The following is a 26,918-nucleotide window of genomic DNA, read 5'->3' as shown; positions in this document are numbered from 1 at the left end:
CACAGTAATCTACAACACAAGCAATCTAGTAGCCTTTAATAACACCTACATGATACCAATCTGCATGATATGGCTGGTTTATAACGAGGACATGACCAATGCACCCCTCTGATGTTCGGCTTCCTTTTGAGGCCAGGTAGCCAGTTATCATTGTTCTTTCATATGCTGGTCCAGTTGGAAATTGAGAAAATAAACATGAGAGAGCCTAATCAATAGGTGTCTATTCAACTGTATCGATTCTTGATACAAATCAATTATCACATATTACAGACAGATTTCTGTCCAAAGTCCTTCTTGTAAGCATTTCAGTCACAAATCTCTAATCTAAGTGTCAAGTCTCCAGTCAGCTCCTAAGCATCAACCAATCAATAAAAGCATAATCCAGTGCTCATAAATTGTTTTGTATTTTTTTAATTTGTATTTTGTGTCTCATACTAGCCAGACCAATGTAACAAAAAAAAATGAAAAGGCTTACATAAAATAATAGTTTAGTCCCCATCCATTCAGTTCTGAATATGCTCTGTGACTTGGTTAACTTTTTAATGATGGTTCCATTTTCCCTAAAAGCTTAGTTTTTTTGTATTTTTGTTTTTTCTCTTCCTTCAGTCCATCAAGTGCAGAGGTGTTTTTGAAAGAGCTGGATCTTTAGTCTTTTTTTAAAGATTGAGAGGGATTCTGAGGATCGAACAGAGTTTGGTAACTCGTTCCACCACCGGGGAAACACAGAAGAGAAGAGTCTAGCTAGTGACTTAGGGCCCTGTTGTGGTGGATGTTCAAGGTGCCTTTCATTGGCTGAGTGTAGTGAGCAGGAGGGAGCGTAGACCTGAATGAGGGAGTTCAGGTAGGCTGGAGCTGTTTTAGTTGCTGTTTTATAAGCAAGTGTCAGGGTTCTGAATTTGATGCAGGCAGCAACTGGGGACCAGTGGAGGGATATGAAAAGTGGGGTGATATGCTGTTTTGAGCTGGTTGAAGACCAGCCGTGACGCCGCATTCTGGATCATCTGCAGAGGTTTGAACGTATATTCGGGAAGGTCTGCCAGTAAGGAATTGCGGTGGCTTTAGCAACCTCGACTTACAGTTGGGAATCGTGCACCTGCTTTCTGCCAATGCCATTTTGGGTGCAAAATCAACGTATGTTTGTTTTGGAGAACCATTTAGTCAATCCACATTCAAACTGGAGATGATTGGATATTTCTATCTATCAGAATAGCCATGTTTAATCAAACTTTGTATTACATCTCGGCCTTGGCTTGCACATCTACCCTCCTCTTTTCCACATTTCCCCCTGCAGGACCAATGCTTCAGAGCAGTGTGCAGATAGGAAGCAAACTGTTCTTCAAGCAACTATAATTCACATAAAAGGGAGACATTTGTTCTTTTCAGAGGATGCAAGAGTTACTCTTAAAATAGATGACGTGCACGTTGACAGAATTGCCCACACTTTCCAGGTATTTTGCAAACTGTTGAGTTGATAGCTTAATTGCTCAGATGTTTGTAGGTTCATCTCAATCAACCAGGTATCCTGTAAATCTCTCACTGGACTGTGGAATTAAATTAAGTTTTCGCCACTCATCCAAGTAGCTCACTCCTGAATGGAACATTAGATGACATCAGGAGATTAACATACCTGTCAGGGTTTAAATTAACATGTTTCTAACTAACACAACTGAAGAAGCTACTTCTTCAATTTTATTCTACAGTCCAGTGAGATATTTACTTATTTACTATGTTAATTGTTCAGAGTTTCAGCTTGTCATTAACATTTGGACTTTGTATCAATACTGTGGTTTAATATTAGAATTAGGCTGTATACACATCCAAATAATCTTGAAGACTGAACTGCTTGTGTGAAAACATGAAAAGGCAGGTCTGTGTTGAACTAGAACTCAGGCGATATCTCTCTGTTGCTGGACAACTTGAATCACTGCAGTGTACTGCATGTTATGTGGTAGCTTGGTTTCTTTCACTGTTCTTTATAATGGATGGAAATATGGTATCCACAAGGGTAGTCGTGGTTAGATTTGTGGAAGTAAAAGCAAGTGTACCAGTGATCCTTGAGTAAGTGGAGGTGGCCATGGGTAGTGAAGACTACATCCTTACAGACAGTCTGAAGGGACAACTGGTAAATAAAATATTTTTTTAATTTAATTTTCATTTGTGCCAAATACATACAGACAGAATGCAAGGAAAATCCCTGCTGTTGAGATATCTGCATTTAGGTAATGGTGTTAAAGAAGATCAAGAAACAGGTATTGTTTAGATAACAAGACTAATTTTCTCTGGTGAAGGTGTGAACTGGTCCATCAATAAGAAAAATATATTAATGTGTAAAAAAAGGGCTAGCATTCATATTGAAGGATCGTGATATACTGCACTTTATTTCACTGCCAAACAACAGACTGACAAAACCATCAGATAATTTGCAAAAGGTTGCTTTCTGGCAGGCATCCATTTTGTGTTTTTGCTATAGCTGCATCCACCCTTAACAAATTGTCTCTCACTGTATCAATGACCATCTTTTACATAAAACTTGTATAACTTTGTAACTTTATTAGATATCTAACCAAATGCCAAACCTCTATGCTAAACTAAAACAGTACAAGCGCTGACTGTTTGGCAGACTTTTGCAGTACAACATAGGTCTGCCATCTGAGGCGTCCAGTCAAACCAGCATTTAAGTAGCTTGAAGATGCGCTCTACAACTGAGCATGCACAAGTATGGACTTCATTGTAGCGCACCTCCTCTGTGCTTTGTGGGTCAGCATATGGTATGAGGAGCCACTGTCACCTTCAGTTCTATTATCAGTCAATTACTGATAATCTTTTAACAATATCTTTTTAAATGTAATTTGGATAAATAAATATAATTTGACCCCACTGTGCTGAATTTTTGTTCAGGTAAACATATCCTGCATTATGATCAAAATTTATAATGACGATATAGAGAGTAACATTAGTGTGCAGCAGCTATCACTTGCTTCAATTCACTGCTTCTACATCTGTGTCGCCAATTCATCCCATTTCCAAAATATTCATAACTCATAGCTCAAACTTCTACTACAGATACACACATTTTCATGGAAAGTTAATTTTCATGGAAGCTGTCAAGAAAATCTAAAATATTTTTCAACATGTTCTTATTAATTTAGGAACATTCTATTTGCTAGGGAATACGTATCTGCACACAGTGCTAAATTTCTTCAAATAGTAATCTGTCTTAAATGGGTGTAATTACTTGATCTGATAACTATTTGCATTTGTACCAAATGCAGAAATGAGCAATCTGAAGTCCACACACTGAGGAACCACATGGAGGACCTGCTGGAGGCATCCCAAGGCCTGGATGTAGTCACTAAGAAGATCATAGTGGCTGCCAGCCATGACTTGACGGCAGTGCAAGTCATGGCAGTAAGTTCAAGTTTCAAGTTTATTTTATTTATATAGCACTTAAAAGCAAACAGGTTTTGCACCAAAGTGCTTCACAAAGACAGGCATATGTATACAGATACAAGCATAAAGACATATACGTGCATGACAGATAATCATAAAAAATAGAGCAAGAGAAAAATAGAAACACTTTTAAGCACAAATTAAAACCCAAAATTCTGATAAAAAACAGATTAAACACAGCTAAAAGCCAGAGAATAAAAGTGAGTCTTCAGGTGCATCTTAAAAGCATCAACAGACTCAGCCTGTCTAATGGTCTCTGGCAGGCTATTCCAGAGCCGAGGAGCCGCTACAGAAAAAGCCCTGTCCCCAGCCGTTTTTTTCCATGAACTGGGCACAGCCAATATACCACACTGGGGGGATCTGAGGGGTCTGGTGGTGCTGTAAAGGGTGAGAAGTTCTGAGATATAAATAGGGGCAAGACTGTGGAGAGATTTACAGACAATTAGAAGAATTTTGAAGTTTATCCTGTAATGAACGGGGAACCAGTGTAAGGATGCAAGGATAGGGGTGATGTGGTCTTGTTTCTTGGACCTTGTTAATAATTGTGCAGTAGCATTCTGGATAAGTTGTAAACAGGAAATGGTAGCCTGAGAGATGCCTAGGTAGAGGAAGTTACAGTAGTCCAGCCTGGATGATATTAGTGCATGAATAACTCTTTCTAGGTCAGAGGGTGAGGGGAAATGCCTAATTTTGGAAATGGTTCTGAGTTAGAAGAAGCTGGACCTGACAATGGAATTTACTTGTTTGTTTAAATTTAGGTCCCTATCAAGTATAACACCCAGGTTCTTAGCATGTGGTCTGATGTAGGTGGAGAGGTGATTGAGGTTCTGAGTAATAGCAGTAGTATGATGTGGGGGGCCAAAGCGTAAGATCTCTGTTTTGTCCTCGTTTAATTGCAGGAAGTTATGAGCCAACCAGTCTTTAATATCTTTGGGACAGTTTTGTAATTTAGTTACATCAGCCTGATTTTGGGAATTGAGGGGGAGGTAGATTTGAGTATCATCTGCATAACAGTGAAAAGAGATGTTATGAGTTTGGATGATTCTTCCTAATGGGAGTATGTAAAGACAGAAAAGAAGAGGACCTAAAACTGAACCCTGCGGAACCCCACATGAAATATTTGCTGGTGTGGAGGATGAGCTGCCAATAGAAACAGTGAATTGTCTGTTTGAAATGTAGCAGTGGGACCAATCAAGGGTGTATCCAGAGAGGCCGACCCAGCGTTGCAAGCCATCCAGGAGAATTGTGTGGTCAACAGTGTCAAAGGCTGCACTGAGATCTAGAAGAATTGAGATGGAGCATTTACCGACATCCGCAGCACAGAGGTCATTAGTCACTCTTAGTAAAGCTGTCTCTGTGCTGTGGTGTTTGCGGAACCCTGACTGGAATTTCTCAAAAATATTGTTTTGGTTTAAAAAGGACAAGATCTGATTAAAAACAATCTTTCCTAAAACCTTAGATAAAAAAAGACAGCTTAGAAATTGGCCTAAAATTGTTTGGAATAGCCAGGTCAAGACCAGGCCTCTTAAGGAGTGGCTGAACTATGGCATGTTTAAAACAAGACGGGACTGTGCTTGTGGCTAGAGAACTGTTAAAAATCATCAGTATGCTAGGACCAACTGCTGCAAATGACTGTTTTAGGAGCTTTGTTGGAATTTTATCAAGCTGACAGCTAGTGGGCTTCGTGCCTGCAATTATCCGACCAAGCAGGGGGAAAGAGACAGGGTGGAAATTATTTAAAACAGGAAGGTTCTCAGTAGCCAGTGAGAAATTTTTGATAGGGTGTGAAATATTTGAACTAATGCTGTCAATTTTGTTTATAAAGAAGTCCTTAAACTCCTGACAAATGATTTGGGAGGAATTTGTAGTGCAGCAAGCAGAGGGGTTAACGATAGAATTTATGGTGCTAAACAGGATCCTGGAGTTATGACTGCTCTTGGTGATGATATCTGAGAGGTGTTGGGTCTCACTAGCTGACCACATGTTTCAAGACAAGGAAACAGCAGGAGTCCTCAAGAAACTCTACCCATGGATCCAGAAGACGCGAGAGCCTCAGGCAGTTTTGGTATGGATAGAGGAAGCTGAGTGTCAAATAAAATAACTTTACAGTCAGACACACAGATGTCATGTAGAACACAATCGCTAAGTGAAAGGCCAAAGGAAAGGACTAAGTCCAGAGTATTATTTTTAACATGTGTTGGGCAGGTCATAGATTGAACTAAGATAAAAGAGTCAATAAGATGCAAAAAATCTGTAGCCAATGTATTGGTAGGACAGCATACATGTATATTAAAATCACCTAAAATTAAAAGCCTGTCATATCTTGACATGACAACAGAAAGGAGCTCAGAAAATTCACTAAGAAAGGCTCTGTTCTGATTTGACAGTCTATAGACTAAAACACACAATACAGGTAATTTACCATTTAGTACAAAACCCAGAGATTCAAAAGCAGAGAAAGCGCCAAGGGAAGCAGGAGAGCAAGTTAAATATTTCTAAAGATTACGGCAACACCAACACCGCGACCTGTAAGTCTTGGCTGATGGAGATGTTCTTAACCTGGGGGCGTGGCTTCTATTTGTGGAATGATGTCTGTATTTAGCCACGTTTCCGTGACGAAAAACAGCTTATTAGAGGAGATAATGTCTTGACATATAAATGCTTTATTTGATGGGGACCTCACATTCAGTAAGGCAACTCTGGTTGGGGTTTGAAGAGGTAAACTGATAGGTTTAATAATGATTAGATTTTCAGAAATGACACCTCTGCTTTCTAGGCTGTCATAAAAATAAGTTGGGCGGGAGAGGGAGCCAGTGGCACAGACCGGTGGTGACGGAGGTAAAGGAGAAGATACTGGGGGCGAAGAGAAACAATTAATCATAATGTTTTCCTGCAACTGCCTGTTGCTAAGGGATTTTAAAAGTGTCATTTTATGGTCCAAGTCCAGTAGAAAGTGTACTGCTGTAAGCGGCGGAACAATTATGGACCAGGACCAAGGGAGCATCAATGACTGACGGACCGGTCAGCACTTGACTGGTGGATGGGCATGCTGTAGTGACGTGATGGGCAGGTGGACATGGGAGCATGAGGATGGTTGATGTTGTATGTCAGGTTGGCAAAAAGCATACGTGCGCCAGCATTGTTCAGTTGGAGACCATCTGCTCCAAAAAGGTGTCCACGTTCCCAGAAGAGATTGAAATTGTCAATGAAGTGCACACTGTTGGAGTTGCATGCAGACAAGAGCCAGGTGTTGAGGCTGAGCAGTCTACTGAAACACCCCACTCCACAGCTGAAAGAGGGGGTTGGTGCTGATATGTAGGTACTGCCACGGGACTGTTTAAGGACATTGAAGAGATGGGTAAAGTCTCGTTTTAACAATCTGGACTGCTGTTATTTAATATCATTCATACCCACATGTATGACAATTTTGTCGACTTCAGAGTAGGATTTTATTATGTACCTGTTTGAACCTGTATGTACCTGTTTGAACAGAGGTATTGTTTCCATTCTGCATTTGTTTGAATGTTGTTCAATGTAACACAGAAATAATCAAATGTGGTATTAGAATTAGTACTGGAACAATTGTCTTCAAAATAATTTAACTTGACAATTAATACAGTACCTGTATAACAATTTGACTTTAAGTAAAAATTATGGATTTAGAGAGAAAATGAAAAACAATTGAATACAGACTTGTGTTTTCAGGCAATATCATGGCAATGAGAATCAAAAAAAATTTTGAACAAATATTGCTTTAAAGGACTACACTACGGTTAGTCTGCTCAACCAGACTCCATAGTAATTTCCTGTTGAAACCTAATGACTTTTATGACCTTTTACAATTGGCTTGGTCATCAGTAATAACAGTGCTTACTGTGTGTTAACTTTTGAACTTTCAAATTTTACATTTAACTATCAATGACATCAAGTGACAAGATGGAAATTTTGTCCACATTTAGTTATAATCTCAGTACCTGATTTTCATATTATAACAACATAATCTTTTCTAAAGTATTTCTTTTGTGGACTCTGAACAAACAGTGTTTATCTCAGTTTGAGTGTATGCTTAAGAAATATAGTCGATTATATCAATCAGTAATTTTCAACATATTTCCCATTTACATGTCTTTTTTTCAAAGATACAATGACTTAGTCCATGTTATGTTTTCCTCCTGCTGTTGGAGCCTGGTGATATGTAGGATCAGCGTTGAGAGGTGGAGAAACACATCTTCCCATCTTCTGCGTCAAGTGTAGGGATGAACAGCCTGTGTACACAGAGGTACCTAGACTGTCTGCAGCACTGGCCTTTTTAAGGTCCCTGACCTAAAGAGGACAGCAGTTCAATTTAGTGTGTTCTGTACTGTATGTTCAAGTTCTATGTTCAGTGTTCTGTGTTGAACTAGAACTCAGGTCATGTCTCTTTGCACCTGAAGGGGGCTACCATGGCACTGGATGCAGATGTAACACTCCTGAAAGATTTTGGACTTTGAGTAACACTTGTTCTGTACTAAATTATTTATGTTTTTGAGCTTGTTGATTTCCCCTCACCAAAACAATCTCACATTTGTCAGGCTCCTGATGAGCATGCATGAGGCATTCTGAGTTTTACATGGGTTTGGTCTGGTCTCAAAAAGTAATTTTCAACAGATTTCCCATTTACATCTTTTTTTTTAAACCTGTTTGATGCTCAGTGTTTGTCTGTTTGATGTTCACTCTTGAATAAATCAAAAATACTGTTTGAATGTGTGTCCATTGTATATTTAAATATGTGTTTAAACATGCAAACGTACCAATATTAAATTTTATTTTATACACATATCTAGATATTATTTCTTCATTGAATTTCAAAATCACATCAGCTAAGGTATGGATGGATAGCAGCTACAGACATAATTGTGCTAAATGATAATATAAGGGCTACAAACGTTCAATGCTGCTTTTTTTTTTCTTACTCGGGGATTTGGCTGAGTACAAATGTAGTCAGTCTGTTTGAGTAGACATGAAAATGTGTCTGCTGCAGAAAATGAATTAAAGGCTAAAGGGCATCGTAGTCGCCAATACGAGTATGGTCTGTGATCGTGAGGTAGCCTTGTCTGTCTGTTTGTCTGTCTGTCTGTGTATGTTTCACTATATATGTATGTATGTATGTATGTATGTATGTATGTATGTATGTATGTATGTATATGTATTTGTGTTGACATGCACTGTCTAAAGGCAAAGAGGTAGAACCTTTATTTTGAAGAGTACAGTGCTAACATAATTGATAGAGCACACTAGCCATTCAGGGGCAAGGGGGCGCTGAGGGCCCACCCACCAATGAAAATGAAACATTGAGTGGTAAAGTTGTACGTTTATGTATATTTATATACGTGAATGTATATTTATGTACGTTTATGTATATGTATATACGTTTATGTATATTTATGTATGTTTGTGTACATTTGAGGCACTGACACTTGACTGACATTTTCGCCACATCACTGGGTTCACATCACTGCTCTGTAACGTGTCAACAACACACAGACTGGTATGAAGTACTTTTACATGTCCACTGTTTGCCTCTTACAACGTGTTCTGCTTTTAGTCCTGTTCAGGATATGCCTGTATGAGTCTTACATTATCCAGGTTTCTGATGGTCTGTGTTGGAGTGACAACCTCTGTCATTTCTGCATTAAGGTGGCTTCTATTCTCATCTGCATATTAGTTATCGATGTCCTGACCACGCTTATATTATGTTATGTCAACTTTCTTGTCAAACTCAGTCCATTCGAAAAAATATACAATACAAACAATGTACATCACATACATTCAAATGAAAAGAAAAAAATCACAACTTTTTATTTATTTGTTTATTTTTAATAAAAGTCAGTTATACCATTCTTCAAAACGATACTCCCTCATTTGTTGTTTTGATGGTGGTGGAGAGCGCTGTCTAACACGTCAGTCCAAAAGTTCTCATAGGTGTTGAATTTGGGTTGAGATCTGGTCACTGCGAGGGCCATAGTATAGACTATGACTCACATCATTTTCATACTCATCAAAACATTCAGTGAACCCTTTTGAACATATAAATTGGGGCATTGTCATCCTGAAAGAGACCACTCACATCAGGATAGAAATGTTTCATCATAGGATAAAGGTGATGACTCAGAACAACTTTGTGTTGATTTGCAGTGACTCTTCCCTCTGAGTGGACAAGTGGACCCAAACCATGCCAGCAAAATGCCCCCCACAGCATAACAGAGCCACCAGATCCCCTCACTGTAGGGGTCAAGCATTCAGACCTGGAGCAGCTTTTCCTTGAATTTGTCAAGCGTCTGTATGTATATAGGATGATATGAATAAATTGATAATGAGCATAGATTAAAAGAGCAATTGGCCATATGTTATACAAGTATGTATCTTTATTCAAAACATGAGACATTATCAGTGAGTGATCTTTGGGAAAGTGTTGACCTGTTTGATGAAGCTTCAACACTGTAGTTGGCATTTTGGAAGCTAGATGGCGCTGGAAGGTGCTTGTTGGCGACATGACTTTTGTTAAATCCCAAAACTGGGATGAATCAGGTCTCTCTGGCCGGGTGCGGTGGCGCGCGCCTGTAATCCAAGTTACCGGGAGGCTGAGGCTGGAGGATGGCTTGAGCTCAGGAGCTCTGAACTGCAGCGGACTATGTGGATGGGGTGTCGGCACTAAGTTGGGTATGGATATGGTGCTCCTGGGGGAGCTCGGGACCACCAGGTGGTCTGAGGAGGGGTGCACCGGCCCAGGTGGGAAACGGAGCAGGTCAAAGCCCCCGTGCCGCTCAGTAGTTGGATGGCGCCTGTGAATAGACGCTGTAGTGCGGCCTGAGCGATACAGCGGGACCCAGTCTTTTTACACTCTGCACACTTTACAACAAACAGCTGTGACAGCTTCATGTTCCAGGAAGAAAGCTCAGAAAGCAATGCTGCTTAGTCTGGCCCACACTGCCTCCACCTGGAGAAGAGGAGCACTTACTATCAATCGCACCAATCAATGCAGCACCACAGACACACATCACTATAACACTAAAACTAGCCTATATTGTGTTATAACTATTTTGTTGTATACTATAACACTAGTTTTTACGGTGGTGGAAGAAGTAAGCAAAGTATTATCTTCCGGCCTCATACACAGCTCCCACAATACCATCACACATAGCACAGAGGGCTTTGGGGTGAGAAATGTCCATCACAATTGACATCAGAACGCATAATTGCTCCTTTGCTGAGATATACATCACTCAGGAGGACATCAGTTTTCCCATAGTATGACAAGACATCCTCATGATCCAATATTAACTCAATGACAATTTTTTCCTAAGTTACACCGTTTACAGATCATACAGCCTAGTAACATTACTGACACAATTTGGGAATGATTTAAAGTTGATTACTTGTGTAAAAGGAATATTTACAAGAACCTGCTGGTTTCATGTAATATTTTGTACATTATATGCTAATTGTCTGCTAACAATGTGCACACTGCACGTGGTGACAGGAATTTCAGTGTCTCCTGCGACCGAAATTCAAATCTTACCTCCAAAGCATATTTGGCATACTGTATAAATGTGGGTGCTGTCTGTTAATATTCGGTGTGCTCGGGCTGTATAGTCATATTTAGGGAAGTGTATATATTTTTTTATCTTGGGAAGAAGAGTTTTCTCCGGAGCTCTTGGCTCATTAAACTGCCTGCTGCTTATGAGAGGAGCTGTTGTGATTGGCATCAATCAAGCTTCCCTTAACTCCACCTGTTGTTGTGAGAAATATTCTATTTATCAATGAATTTGAGTTTGAGATGTTTATTTTACTCTTTCATTTCATCTTATGTTCGTCGTGACGGCTATGTGACATCACAGAGGATGTCCATATTGATGTGTCATCAGTTGTCAGTTGACAGCAGTGCTTATTTGACGTCATCAATGACAGCGTCAAGGCTTGGAACCGAGTTTATAAATAGGACCCCGTCCTGCCATCAATCTCCATTCCACACTCCCTCACAGGAGACGTGGAGGCTCTGATGCACCGCAAGCAGCATGCGGCAGCCGTCGCCTCGGTCCGCAGCCGAGGGGAGTCCTCGATAGCCGCCAGGTGTCATGCATGGCTGAGCTCGAGCTCGCGGTCCACCGCTTAGCTCGAGCTCGCGGTGCACAGCTGAGCTCAAGCTCGCGATGCATGACACCGGGGGGCCCTGCCAGTGCATAGATCTGGCCTAGTCTGTCGTGCTGGTATGGGAGGCTCAGGCAGCCTGGTTGCTTCAGAGCCTGTATATATTGCTGCTTCTTTTTTTCTTTCTTTTCTTTTCTTTTCTTTTCTTTTCTTTTCTTTTCTTTTCTTTTCTTTTCTTTTCTTTTCTTTTCTTTTCTATCCTCTTGCTTTCTTTCTTCACTGCATGCATACATTTATCTACATTTATGTATATTTATGTACGTGAATGTACATTTATGTATATTTATGTACTTTTATGTATATTTATATACGTGAATATATATTTATGTACGTTTATGTACATCTGCGCTGCGCGGGGCGCAATTGACTGAGATGACTGCCTGCACACAAGTCCCGAACAGGACTAAATCCAGGACAAGTTGTAACAGGCAAACAGTGTAGGTGTTAAAGTACTTGTAAGCCAGTAGAGAATTGGGTCCAATTCTATCTTTATTTTTCTATAGTTTCCTTATTTATCTCATTTTCATTTGTTAATCGATCTGTCAATGACTTATTTTCCACACACAGTCCTTATTTGTCATATCAACTAGAGCAAACTTATGATTGGTTAGAGGGAGTTAAGTCCCACCCTCTCTTTACGCAGAAGTCAGTGAGTTGCAGTGCGGGTAAAACAACAGCGGTCGGAGTAGATGAGAAATAGAGAGTTAGAACAGCGATTATTAACATATCCATGAGATAAAATAGTCATCTGAAGACGTCAGAGGTGTGCGAGGGTCCGTGAGCCAGGAGTAGTAGTACTTTTGGCATTATCGTCTTGGTGAGTTGCCGAGCTAATTAGCGCCAGCGCATGCTAAGTGCATTAGCCACACTGTGAGTTGATGTGTGAGGTGGCAGAAAACGTGTCTGTGCTCCATAAACGCTTGAACTTGGCTTATCACTGCTGCTCACTGTTTCTGTTAACTATCTTAAGAGTTAAAAACTGAATATTATTGCTCTGATAATTTAGAAGAAGTAAGGTATGATGTTTATTTTGATACTGTGTGTGTAGTTATATTGAGATACCTTGTATGATGAAACTGATGGATAAGTTCATTTATAACTAAAAGTTAAAACATCATAATTCATGGGTTAACAGCTAAAATTCATGTTGATTAAATTCATGTTTAAAAGGTTGATTAAAAATGTATAAAATGTGGGAAATACTTACATTTAGATAAAAAACAACAACAACAACTGTACAGTTAAAAGAGAGAATTCATTTAATCATTATTGTGCTACAGTAATGTGTGGAGAATTATTATATTACTATGGCCATTAGAGAAAAGTAGTGACGTCATGAAAATAACAGTCCTGTCTTCATGCAGGCTGGCTTTTTTTGAGAACAAGAGGACTGGATCTGGATTCTCCCTGTGGATGGGAGATGGCGAGCCCCCAGTGAGGTCTCTTCTTAACCTAAGGAGTGAGGAACCAAGACCTGAGAAGAGGACCTGGTATCTTTTTTTGCTTCCACTCAAGTATCAGTGTGGTAGGACCACCACACATGGGACTACTCGAATTTTTCCCCCTGACTTGACATAAAACATTGACTTGAGCGCGCTGACTGATATGGCAAAGACATTAAAGGGACATTACACTCTAAGTTGTGCTAAAAGACTGTGAAATCTTGAGATATTGATGATAATTGCACTGCATTTTATGTTCATGTTTTATAACTTGGTACAGTAAACTTACCTGAAACGTTCCTGGTGGCTCCATTTACCTGTTTTGTCTGCCATTCCCTTTTCAACCCTCCCATTACGAAATGTTTCATCATAGGATAAAGGTGATGACTCAGAACAACTTTGTGTTGATTTGCAGTGACTCTTCCCTCTGAGTGGACAAGTGGACCCAAACCATGCCAGCAAAATGCCCCCCACAGCATAACAGAGCCACCAGATCCCCTCACTGTAGGGGTCAAGCATTCAGACCTGGAGCAGCTTTTCCTTGAATTTGTCAAGCGTCTGTATGTATATAGGATGATATGAATAAATTGATAATGAGCATAGATTAAAAGAGCAATTGGCCATATGTTATACAAGTATGTATCTTTATTCAAAACATGAGACATTATCAGTGAGTGATCTTTGGGAAAGTGTTGACCTGTTTGATGAACCTTCAACACTGTAGTTGGCATTTTGGAAGCTAGATGGCGCTGGAAGGTGCTTGTTGGCGACATGACTTTTGTTAAATCCCAAAACTGGGATGAATCAGGTGTCTCTGGCCGGGTGCGGTGGCGCGCGCCTGTAATCCAAGTTACCGGGAGGCTGAGGCTGGAGGATGGCTTGAGCTCAGGAGCTCTGAACTGCAGCGGACTATGTGGATCGGGTGTCGGCACTAAGTTGGGTATGGATATGGTGCTCCTGGGGGAGCTCGGGACCACCAGGTGGTCTGAGGAGGGGTGCACCGGCCCAGGTGGGAAACGGAGCAGGTCAAAGCCCCCGTGCCGCTCAGTAGTTGGATGGCGCCTGTGAATAGACGCTGTAGTGCAGCCTGAGCGATACAGCGGGACCCAGTCTTTTTACACTCTGCACACTTTACAACAAACAGCTGTGACAGCTTCATGTTCCAGGAAGAAACCTCAGAAAGCAATGCTGCTTAGTCTGGCCCACACTGCCTCCATCTGGAGAAGAGGAGCACTTACTATTAATCGCACCAATCAATGCAGCACCACAGACACACATCACTATAACACTAAAACTAGCCTATATTGTGTTAGAACTATTTTGTTGTATACTATAACACAAGTTTTTACGGTGGTGGAAGAAGTAAGCAAAGTATTATCTTCCGGCCTCATACACAGCTCCCACAATACCATCACACATAGCACAGAGGGCTTTGGGGTGAGAAATGTCCATCACAATTGACATCAGAACACATAATTGCTCCTTTGCTGAGATATACATCACTCAGGAGGACATCAGTTTTCCCATAGTATGACAAGACATCCTCATGATCCAATATTAACTCTATGACAATTTTTTCCTAAGTTACACTGTTTACAGATCATACAGCCTAGTAACATTACTGACACAATTTGGGAATGATTTAAAGTTGATTACTTGTGTAAAAGGAATATTTACAAGAACCTGCTGGTTTCATGTAATATTTTGTACATTATATGCTAATTGTCTGCTAACAATGTGCACACTGCACGTGGTGACAGGAATTTCAGTGTCTCCTGCGACCGAAATTCAAATCTTACCTCCAAAGCATATTTGGCATACTGTATAAATGTGGGTGCTGTCTGTTAATATTCGGTGTGCTCGGGCTGTATAGTCATATTTAGGGAAGTGTATATATTTTTTTATCTTGGGAAGAAGAGTTTTCTCCGGAGCTCTTGGCTCATTAAACTGCCTGCTGCTTATGAGAGGAGCTGTTGTGATTGGCATCAATCAAGCTTCCCTTAACTCCACCTGTTGTTGTGAGAAATATTCTATTTATCAATGAATTTGAGTTTGAGATGTTTATTTTACTCTTTCATTTCATCTTATGTTCGTCGTGACGGCTATGTGACATCACAGAGGATGTCCATATTGATGTGTCATCAGTTGTCAGTTGACAGCAGTGCTTATTTGACGTCATCAATGACAGCGTCAAGGCTTGGAACCGAGTTTATAAATAGGACCCCGTCCTGCCATCAATCTCCATTCCACACTCCCTCACAGGAGACGTGGAGGCTCTGATGCACCGCGGCAGCATGCGGCAGCCGTCGCCTCGGTCCGCAGCCGAGGGGAGTCCTCGATAGCCGCCAGGTGTCATGCATGGCTGAGCTCGAGCTCGCGGTCCACCGCTGAGCTCGAGCTCGCGGTGCACAGCTGAGCTCAAGCTCGCGATGCATGACACCGGGGGGCCCTGCCAGTGCATAGATCTGGCCTAGTCTGTCGTGCTGGTATGGGAGGCTCAGGCAGCCTGGTTGCTTCAGAGCCTGTATATATTGCTGCTTCTTTTTTTCTATCTTTTCTTTTCTTTTCTTTTCTTTTCTTTTCTTTTCTTTTCTTTTCTATCCTCTTGCTTTCTTCACTGCATGCATACATTTATCTACATTTATGTATATTTATGTACGTGAATGTAGATTTATGTATATTTATGTATGTCCATGTATATTTATGTACTTTTATGTACATCTGCGCTGCGCGGGGCGCAATTGACTGAGATGACTGCCTGCACACATGTCCCGAACAGGACTAAATCCAGGACAAGTTGTAACAGGCAAACAGTGTACGTGTTAAAGTACTTGTAACCCAGTAGAGAATTGGGTCCAATTATATCTTTATTTTTCTATAGTTTCCTTATTTATCTCATTTTCATTTGTTAATCAATCTGTCAATGACTTATTTTCCACACACAGTCCTTATTTGTCATATCAAGTAGAGCAAACTTATGATTGGTTAGAGGGAGTTAAGTCCCACCCTCTCTTTACGCAGAAGTCAGTGAGTTGCAGTGCGGGTAAAACAGCAGCGGTCGGAGTAGATGAGAAGTAGAGAGTTAGAACAGCGATTATTAACATATCCATGAGATAAAATAGTCATCTGAAGACGTCAGAGGTGTGCGAGGGTCCGTGAGCCAGGAGTAGTAGTACTTTTGGCATTATCGTCTTGGTGAGTTGCCGAGCTAATTAGCGCCAGCGCATGCTAAGTGTATTAGCCACACTGTGAGTTGATGTGTGAGGTGGCAGAAAACGTGTCTGTGCTCCTTAAACGCTTGAACTTGGCTTATCACTGCTGCTCACTGTTTCTGTTAACTATCTTAAGAGTTAAAAACTGAATATTATTGCTCTGATAATTTAGAAGAAGTAAGGTATGATGTTTATTTTGATACTGTGTGTGTAGTTATATTGACATACCTTGTATGACGAAACTGATGGATAAGTTCATTTATAACTAAAAGTTAAAACATCATAATTCATGGGTTAACAGCTAAAATTCATGTTGATTAAATTCATGTTTAAAAGGTTGATTAAAAATGTATAAAAAGGTTGAAAAAAATGTATAAAATGTGGGAAATACTTACATTGAGATAAAAAAAACAACAACAACTGTACAGTTAAAAGAGAGAATTCGTTTAATCATTATTGTGCTACAGTAATGTGTGGAGAATTATTATATTACTATGGCCATTAGAGAAAAGTAGTGACGTCATGAAAATAACAGTCCTGTCTTCATGCAGGCTGGCTTTTTTTGAGAACAAGAGAACTGGATCTGGATTCTCCCTGTGGATGGGAGATGGCGAGCCCCCAGTGAGATCTCTTCTTAACCTAAGGAGTGAGGAACCGAGACCTGAGAAGAGGACCTGGTATCTTTTTTTGCTTCCACTCAAGTATCAGTGTGGTAGGACCACCACACATGGGACTACTTGAATTTTTCCCCCTGACTTGACATAAAACATTGACTTGAGCGCGCTGACTGATATGGCAAAGACATTAAAGGGACATTACACTCATGGACACTTTCAATTCAAGTTCTGCTGAAAGACTGTGAAATCTTGGGATATTGATGATAATTGCACTGCATTTTATGTTCATGTTTTATAACTTGGTACAGTAAACTTACCTGAAACGTTCCTGGTGGCTCCATTTACCTGTTTTGTCTGCCATTCCCTTTTCAACCCTCCCATTACGAACCTAGCCCCTGGTCCATATATTCTTTATTCTTTACCCTGTAGCACTTAGTGGGTTACATAGTCAATAACAGGTGGCGTGCCATTGACAAGTTAAAGAGTGATGTGGCGAAAATCTCAATCAAGTGCGCCCTGCGCAGTGTGTCGGGCCGTGCCTAGCGCATTTTATTGGATTCATGGAAATCTCGCCGGGCGCACCTGAACCACAACTGGACAACCTGTGGAGAAAAAAAGAAGCGGGTGAAAGAAGGAAATAGCAAATATTCAGGCTCTGAAACTCCCATGGAGCCAGAGCCTCCCGTACCAGCAGCGATTAAACAGAGTTGGCCAGGTCTGCGCGCTGGTAGGGCCCCCAGGTGTCACCGACAGATTAAACTCAGCGGCTTCACCTGGAGGTAACGAGAAGCATGGAGGAGACTCCTCGTTAGCAGCCAGATGACTGGAGGAGTTCCTGTTCACAACCTAAGGTGCATTTATGGACATAAATACAAAAAAACTACTTAAAACCAAGTCAGCACTTTCTTTCAGTCATTATTTCATTTAAAATCAAATATGCCGGAGTCAAAACAACCTAAATGTGTCACTGTCTGAATGATGGACTTTACACTGCTGCTAGTTTTCCCCTGGCTGTTTCCAGGTTATCCTGGTGCAGTCATAGGGGGAGTTTATGCATCAGCCTACCAGTGGAGGTCTCACACCCATCAAATAGGACACATGACATTTATTATATTATTTACAATATTTCTTTAGTTTGTAGTCTGTATATATAAACACATTGCTGGTAATGTAAACATTTGTGAGCTTAAAATGCATGTCAAAACACCCCTTATCCTTACATATATGACTGAAGAGGGTCCAGTTAACTCACTTCTCCCATATATGTAGACATTCACACAGCAATAATCCAAATGATGTGCAAAACAGCTGATAATAATAATGGAGTAACATTAACATACAACAGCAGTTTGTTAGCTACAACATGTAGCTAGTTTACTTACAAATCAATTAGCATTGCTAGCTTTGGTTATCACCTGAAGCTAACAGTTAGCGACAGTGGTGGGCAGGTAAACAATTTAAACTGTGTTTGGTTGGAGCATTGACTGTATATAAAGATGGATGTCATGACAGCTCTCCAAAAGTGAAGCCAAAACATCTTGAGTGCCCCTTGGTGGCTGGCTGCAGTATAGGTCATAAGTCCTGTCCTCTCCATGTTAGTGGATGGGACATGAGCCAAACTAAAAAATCAAAGTACATGTCAAACAAACTTTTCCCAAAGATGGGGGTCCGACATCATGACTGACAGCTGTGACAGCCGCTCTGAAACTTCAGTCAGGCAGTGGAACGACTGAGGGGGCATGTTCTGCGGGCCATCAACCTGTCTCCTGACTATACTGTGCAGACTCTGGCTCCAAATGACATAACACAAGCAAGATGGCAGCTCCCAGAAAGGACATATTTTGGCTCCACTTTTGCATAGCAGTAAGAAGTGGAGACGCATTGTCCATATTTATATACAGTCTATGGGTTGGAGAGGTTAACTCGATAAACTCATGCACACAACAAGACCACAAACATAAAGTTGGACTCACCTGTATGTAACGTTAATGTCTGCAGCAGCTCAGTGCGTCTCTGTAAAACACACTGCATTTACTTTGAAAATCCCCAGACTGGTTCCGCTGCCTCTGCTTCTTTTTTAGATAGTTTTATCCTCAAAGTGTTTAAAAGAAGTTATGAATTATGTTCATTATTTAGGCTATTTCTTTATTTACTTTAGCTCTCCTTAAATTGAGCTGCAGCCAACACACTTCAAAACGCGCAACTTTTACTTTGAAGGTGAACTGTCTCCGTTTCTAGCTCCCTATTTTCTTAAGAAAAAGAAAAAGTTACAAAAGAAAATTCTACATTAGTAAATAGTTAAATAGTCATTTCATATCTCTGATCTGTTATTCCCTAATCTGTTATGACAGCCAGTGGCGAGTGCACGCACGTAATTTAACGTACTTCAACTGTTCATTCTTCCCTGGCCTAGTGGGTGGCTGTTAGGTTTTCATATATGGGAATCTCAGTTTTGTTTCATCAATTACCACCTTAGGAGTGGGGGGGGATCTTTAAGGACTTTAACAAGGTAACTGAACTTTTTCTCTTTTTTTGAGGGAAAAAACCATTCAACACAAATTATTATTCAAAGCGGGGTATTTTTATATATCCTAAAACATGCCTAGAAGGTATCTTTAAACAGCATCAATGTCAACAAGATATGAAATATCAGCATTTACCACACAAACACGGAGTCATATGTTTTAATTATTTTTAATCCCTGCTGTCTCACATTCCTTAGAATGAACAGATACCACTGACCTCAAAGCAACAGCAACAAATTTTGTGGGACACTCCCAGGATAATGTAGTGGGAGGACCCCCCCTTTGATTAAAACTTTTACATGATTTTTCATAAATGTACTGTAGATAACAAAGTAAATAAAAGACCCATGGAAATCCCAGTCCCAAAGTATGACCTTGTATGTCATCTTGCTCCCTTGAAAAGAGACACGCAAGCCATGCCTACTATGCTAGCTTGTTCTGCATCATGAAGAGCATGCGGTGCTGACATGAAGTCAAATAAACTAACCAAATGGTTATTACAGTTATATGATTTAATCAGCTTAATTTAGATTAAATTAATGTTGCAGCTGGTTGACAGGTGGAGTTTATTTTAACTACTTGTTGTGTTGTTTATTCAAGAACATCACATCATTTAAACTAGTCACATGCTATGTAAGTGAAATCATAATCTATAAGTAAAGCAGGTTTAACTGTATGACTCACTGATTAAAACAGACAAGAGGGTGTAGGGGTTACTACACATGGAAATTAATATCTTGCACTTGTGAAATAAACAGGGGCGCCACCTCCATTAATTAATGAATTAATTCAAAATAAATAAATCAAATGAATCAGTCTTATGTCTGAAAGTCATGAATATAGGGATATTCATCTCTGTTGTAAAGGAATACACAAATACAATGACTTGGCTTTAAATCAATTTATTTATTGAACTACCAAGGGATAGGGATGAATAGGCAATAACTCAGCATATACATATACAAATAGAATTAATGATGTAGAGTTATCTATTGTGTGATTGGTATGATAGACCTGATAAACAGACGAGATGACTGTTACCTGAGAAACAGCAAGTCAAATCAGCGGTACAACAGCATAGTTCTGAATTGCCAATTGAGGTCATCCAGTCCGGATTTCAAAAGCTCCCATTGGAAGGGAGCTCCTGGTTTCAGCTTTTCTAGTTTTGATTCTTAACTCACTACTCTAGATTTTGAGGTTTCACCTCCTATTGTTCCAAATCACATCTTCAGACTAGCAAAGAGAAAACTTCCAACCAGCATGGCAAAAGGGCTGGAAGACAAAGATAAAAGCAAGAAGGGAGCAAAAAGCAAAAGCCTGGTTTCTCAGATAAGAGATTATTTCAAAGTTTCAGTCTGCCCAACCAGAAGATGCATCCTTGCCAATCACACGGATTGCCGAGGTCTGGGGGGCAGCATCAGTCCCCTCCTGTCCATGGACAGGTTTGTTCAACTCCTGAATGCTGTTACTCTTTTAATCAAAATTGTGAGTCTTATAACAAATGCATGATTTCTAATTTTGCATTTTTGATAATAGCTTCATTATTTTGAGAGTGAAACAAGCAGAGCAGTACTAAATATGACATTAGTGTTATCAAAGGTAATGGAACTATGTTAGTGATAGACTTCCTAGCTTAAAGGCAGGCTAATAAAGTCTAACTAACTAACACACACACATACTAATACATTTTATTAATTGTCCTTAGACAAAATGTTCATGGGTTGTCAGTCCTTTTCTCACTTAGGTCTGACTGTAAATGGCATCAGAGTTCACAGTAGGATTAAAGTTGGTGCCACCTAGTTTCTGTGGGTGACTGGCTCTTGGAGGTCTTGTAGGGTCAAAGGTGGTTGGGTCAGTAGTCTGGTTCAGTGGCCATGTAGGAGAAAAGGGGTCTCTTTATCTGATCATTGCTGTTTGCAGGATTTTAAATCTCACTGATGTCTTTTTGGCTACATTCCTAGGGGGCTGAAGAAAGAGCTGGTCCTTTTGTTGGTACCATCTGTATTCAAAGCAATGAGGGGACTTTTCTCCTACAAGGGTGATGCCATAGTTTTTTTCATTTGAGCTACATGGCAGTATTTTTCCTTTCATCCATAGTTTATTGCATAGAAAACTTAATTTCAGGGATGCAGGGACGATGTTGTGAATCATTTTATTTTGCAAAAGACATCCACTGGGTTACTTTTTCCTCTTTACAGTCATGAAGGGCTCCAAATTACTGATGTACATTATAGACTTGAACAGTTTGTCTGTTTCATAGATAGATCTCAAAGGTAGTATGTTAATGAAAAGAGCATTTTGTTTTAAAGAATGTATATTTTCCACATAAGTTGATTTGGAAGTCCAAGCAATGAGATAAAGACAGAAAATCTTATCTGAACCCAGGTGTAAAGTACAATTCCTTCAAAACTCAAATCCAGAAATTAACATATTTCCATTTGTCCCTCCTCAAATAAATGCAATTAATTTTCATTCAAAAATTCTTTTGTTACAGTATGAAGACATTTTGTGGCCCATTGATACAAGATTTTGCTCAGTGCAGGACAGGGTACATCCTGATCTCTGGAAATAAATGTCTGTAAAGATGAAGAAGACTTGTCTTTTAAAAAAATAAATGGCATCATTTTGAAGTAATTTCAGCAACAATAAAGTCAACGGGAAGTTGAAAAAGAAAGGAGTAAACAATAGAGAGAGGTGAAAGTAGTGCAGTTCCCTTATGTAGCCCCTTAAGGCCTCTTAGGATTACCTAAGGGGGTTGAATGAGAAAGTTAATAGACACTCGGTACAAGAGAGCCTGTGTCCACCTGTTGTAATGCTTTTGCTATTTCCATCACGCCTTTGATAGCCCCTCATACGCAGTTCACAGAAGTACTGTCACAGAACTGTTCCCTGGACTCTTATCCAACACACATCAGCCATGAAATTGAATCCAGACATCACATGGTGGGATGCATCCAAAAGGTGTGCAAAATGAAAAGGAACCTAGGGTGTTGCTGTCGGACATGCCGGCTTGAATGCACACCCACACAGTGATGCAACATCATATCAAACCCCTAAAAGATGAAACAGGAAGGGCATTTATGCTGCAACAAAGATATGACTGAAAAACAGACGCTCAGATGAAATTTAGGATTTTATTGCCCAATATTATTATCCAGCTGAATTTCCTTTTTATTTAATATCTCTCCCAACTACCTCACACAGACTACTACTAGACATACAATGAAAGTCTTCATGGTTGACCTTGTGTGGAAAAAAATCACTCTAAAATAAAGTACTGTAGCAGTTGCACATTTGAAAGTGTCATTTGCTTAGCTAGTGGACCGTGAGGAATGCTTAGCTATGTACCGGAATGATACATAATAAAGATTTCACCTCACTAATCCAGGGATTTTCATGCAAAATGTCCCAGTTAAAGATCTCTCTAGTGGCTTGCTGTTCAGGCATATTCACAAGTCTGTTCCATTGTCAAATCATCTCATTTACATTTACAGGAAGTCTGATGTTTGGAGCCTCCCATTCCATATCACCAATGATGGCCAAAACTAGTGTCAACTTATGTATTTTGTGAACGATCACAAAGCTTTCTTACCCAATGTTGCATTAAAGGATAAGTCTGTTGATTATTGTGAACAAATACAATGAAGAGACTGAAACCAACAATTAATTGATCTACTATCAAGTATTGTGTGCATACAACCTGATATATTCCTGTGTGTCATAGAGCTCCATTGTTGTCCAAAAACTATTAAAAGACATCAATGCTCTGGGTGACATGTTTCTTCACTACCATGAACACACACACTGTAGTTTGTTTTGACTCAATCCCAAACACACTGTCCTGCTGACTCACAAGCATACCAAACGTGTATTAATCCCCTACTGAAAGTAGTCCCCAACAAAAGCACTTTTCACTCCTATATGAGTAGCAAGTATTGCTAAAAACTACAATGCCCAGCTGTTTTGGGGAAATTATTTAGCCTTTTTAAAAAATGAAACTATATATTCACAATGTGTTTTTAAAGATTCAATAGGGATGAAAGTGCTTGGAACTGAATGCCACACACAGGGAAGTCTGAAAGTATTTAGATACAGACTAACACTGTTGTTGTCTTTTCATGGGATTCGTTAACAATAACAAAAACTTAGAATATCACCAGTCTTATCCTTTAACGTTTTCTCAGAAATATTATAATTTTGAGCTGTGCATGTATGATGGCAGCTAATGGTAAAATTATTATATTTTACATGTCTTAGTTCACTGTCACGCGTAAACAAATGTGGTACTGTTCTACTGTCATCTTTTCTTACCTATTGGCAGATCTTATACAATATTTATTCCATCCCTTTTCTTTGTTTTAGTTTGTCACTGTAGCACAATTGTGTCTGTGCTGAATGAGATAAAAATAAATAAAACAACATCCACAAAAATCCTTTGAGAGGATAAATGGGTATGTATTTTTATTTGAAGGAATAGGTTGGGCTCCTCCGGGTCTTCCCCAGTAATCCAAGCAGCAGTGCATACGGTGTGTATGTGAGAATAGTAACTCCCACCACCCCCTCCTCCCAAAAGGCTGCAGAACAGAATCCAACAAAGACAAAGATGCACAACACAACACAACACAACACACAAAAACAAAGCATAACCAGGCAGCATAATGAGTGAGAGTGAAAGCTTGTTACATTACAAAGACCACCTCCTTGTCTTTATTGAACATGACTGGAGACTTGTTAGCTGAAAGAGATCGCTGACAGTGTCTGTGACGTGACTGATCTGCCACAATGAACACAATGCCTCAGAGTTAATGAGTACATTCTATTGTATTATTTCCAACTATAAGCTTTTGAATGCAGGGGTAAGAAATAGAAGCTTATTAGTACATTTTCATTTTAGTGACTGTTTACTGATTTGCCAGAGAGAAGACAGTCATCTATGAAAATACATTTTTTAAATTTATCTAAAAAGGAGTTGTTAAATAACAATGTCACAGTTTAATCATGAAAACAATATATCTCAGCAGGAGATATTAGATATAGATCTCAAAGAATAGCTTGATCTCTTGGGACAGGCTATTTCAGAAGGACGCTCAGTATAGTAGCTGCTTTTGTCCCCCAGTTTTAACTTAATCTTGAATGTAACCTTAAATAAGAATCATATCACTGTTTTACTTAAAAAGCTGTCAATATTAGTTGCGTGGATCAACTATTGATGAATTAATTAATTCTTGGAAATCTAATTTGTTAATTTGTTTGTGTACAATTCAAGATCATCCTGTATTACAAGAGGTCATTTGAAGAAAGTAATCATTTAGTGACCTCTGCTGGTGAAGGTGTAGTATTACAGTCTGTGCAATTGAAGAAGTATTTATTGATATGATTGATTACATGAATAGTTTCTTGATGTACTGCACATGTTATCTCTATACTGTGAAGTAGATTATAACAAAGGTACCCCAAACCCACACAAGTTTCTGGATGCAGAATCCAGAGACACACAGACATCATTTCTTACTCATCACAACTACTATTATTATATACTAACATTACATTCACCCATTATTTATGTATTATGTTTTGCACATAGTTCATCACATACACTGTATATACATGACTCTTACTTTCCACTAGATAGCAGCATTGAGAAGAAAAAGAAGACATGTCACAGAGCAGACTTGTAACTGCACTTGTAAAATGCATCACTGGAAACGCCTCTTTAAAGTGTTTTACAGAAATGTTTCTTACGGATTGATTGTCTGAACTTGTACTGACCAGGCTTGTTCTACCATGGACAAGTGGAAAAGTGTTGCTGCCCAACAAAGCAAAATTACTTTGGGTTGAGAGCTCAAAGGATTCTAATAGACAAGAGCCACCCCAACCACAGTCTGTACACCCTATCTTATACCACACCAACAGACAACTGGCTTCATTCCTCTGGCTGTGAGGCTTCTGAACTCCACCACATCCTCTGCATCCCTTATATTTATTGCACAATGAAATTTACATTGAAATATTCTGTTGCACTATAACTTGTATATTACATTTATTTTGCACATATTGTAAAAACTGGGTATTTACAGTCTATAAATATTATTTTTCCTTTTTAATTTCTTCTTGAGTGCTACTTTTTTTTTAGTTTGTTCTATTTTGTGGCTAAATGTATTGTTTTTTTCTATTCTAATTTAAAATGTTTTAATATTTGTCAATACATGTGTAGTATCGAGGGGGTTACAACAGAATTTCATTGTGCAATTCTGCACTGTATAATGACAGTTAAAATGAACCTTGCACCTTTTTGACATCTGTTTTACCATTAAGTTAGTATGTCATAGCAAAGTATAATTTCTGTCAAAACAGCACATAAAATTTGCTTCAACTACAAAAAGGAGCTAAAAACCAGTAACCACCATCATACCTACTGCACTGTGCCACAGCCAACTACACAGCTAAAACAAGAGAACTATATAAATTCAAAACTAGCTGATGAGATAGCCAGAGGTTAGTCTTAGCTAAAGCTAAATTTGTTATCCAATTAAACTGAGGCAGCAGCATCAAAACATGATGAAGAAAAAGAACAGTTAACTAGTTCTGCTAAAATGTAACTAACATTGGCTTAGCTCAGCAGAGTATCAGTAACTGTCCTCTCCACAGGAATTTGACTCCACAGGAATTCATGCATTTTGAATCCTTAAATTGCCTAATTAAATCACATATTAAAATATATAAAATTGTAGATTCATTTTTCTATTCATTTCAGTATAAATTTTAAAAGTAGAAAAAATGTGAAAAACAACAATGGAAGAATCTTTATTTTACCAATGTGTTTCGATGCAGGGCCTTCATAAGGCTTAGTTACAGAATATGGCTGAATTTTGTTTTTATCCAATGAGAGCAACTTGAAAATAAAAGTACACAACAAAATGAAAGGTGAAAAGCAGAAAACATACCCATCACAAAAATGGGGATAGAATTTAAAACCTGGGTGCTAATAAACAGCTAATACAGTTAAACACTACAAAATTACGAAAACTCTGATGCTAAAATTAGCTTTTTAAGATTGTAAAATCAGAAAGCTTTTTTACATTTCCTAAGGAAGTTCATGTCACTCCCTCTGGGCCCCATATTGACCTTATTAAGACTAATAAAGGAACACACCAATGAATGTTTGTCCTTCGAAAAATGTCTGGCTTCTGGGTGTTTTATGTTTCCCCTTTTCTGTGAGTGTGATAACATTTTTGCTCTACAGGTGATTCAGCCTTCTTGAAGAGTATATTATTTTTTACACATTCTGTATATCAGCCTGGTACATCAGTGTATAGTGTATATCAGTACACTAGTTGCTGTCCACCAGTGTTAGTATTTATCTTGATATTTGGTCACATTATGCACCCAAACATTTTCCAAATAATGACACTTAGTCTTGTGACACATGGTCTTCTCTTTTCATATCACACAATAAAATTGTATGTATTTTGTAAATTGTATGTA

The sequence above is a fragment of the Thunnus albacares genome, chromosome 5, assembly GCF_914725855.1.
Source record: "Thunnus albacares chromosome 5, fThuAlb1.1, whole genome shotgun sequence".
Lineage (NCBI taxonomy): Eukaryota > Metazoa > Chordata > Actinopteri > Scombriformes > Scombridae > Thunnus > Thunnus albacares.
This window is presented reverse-complemented; position numbering follows the sequence as displayed.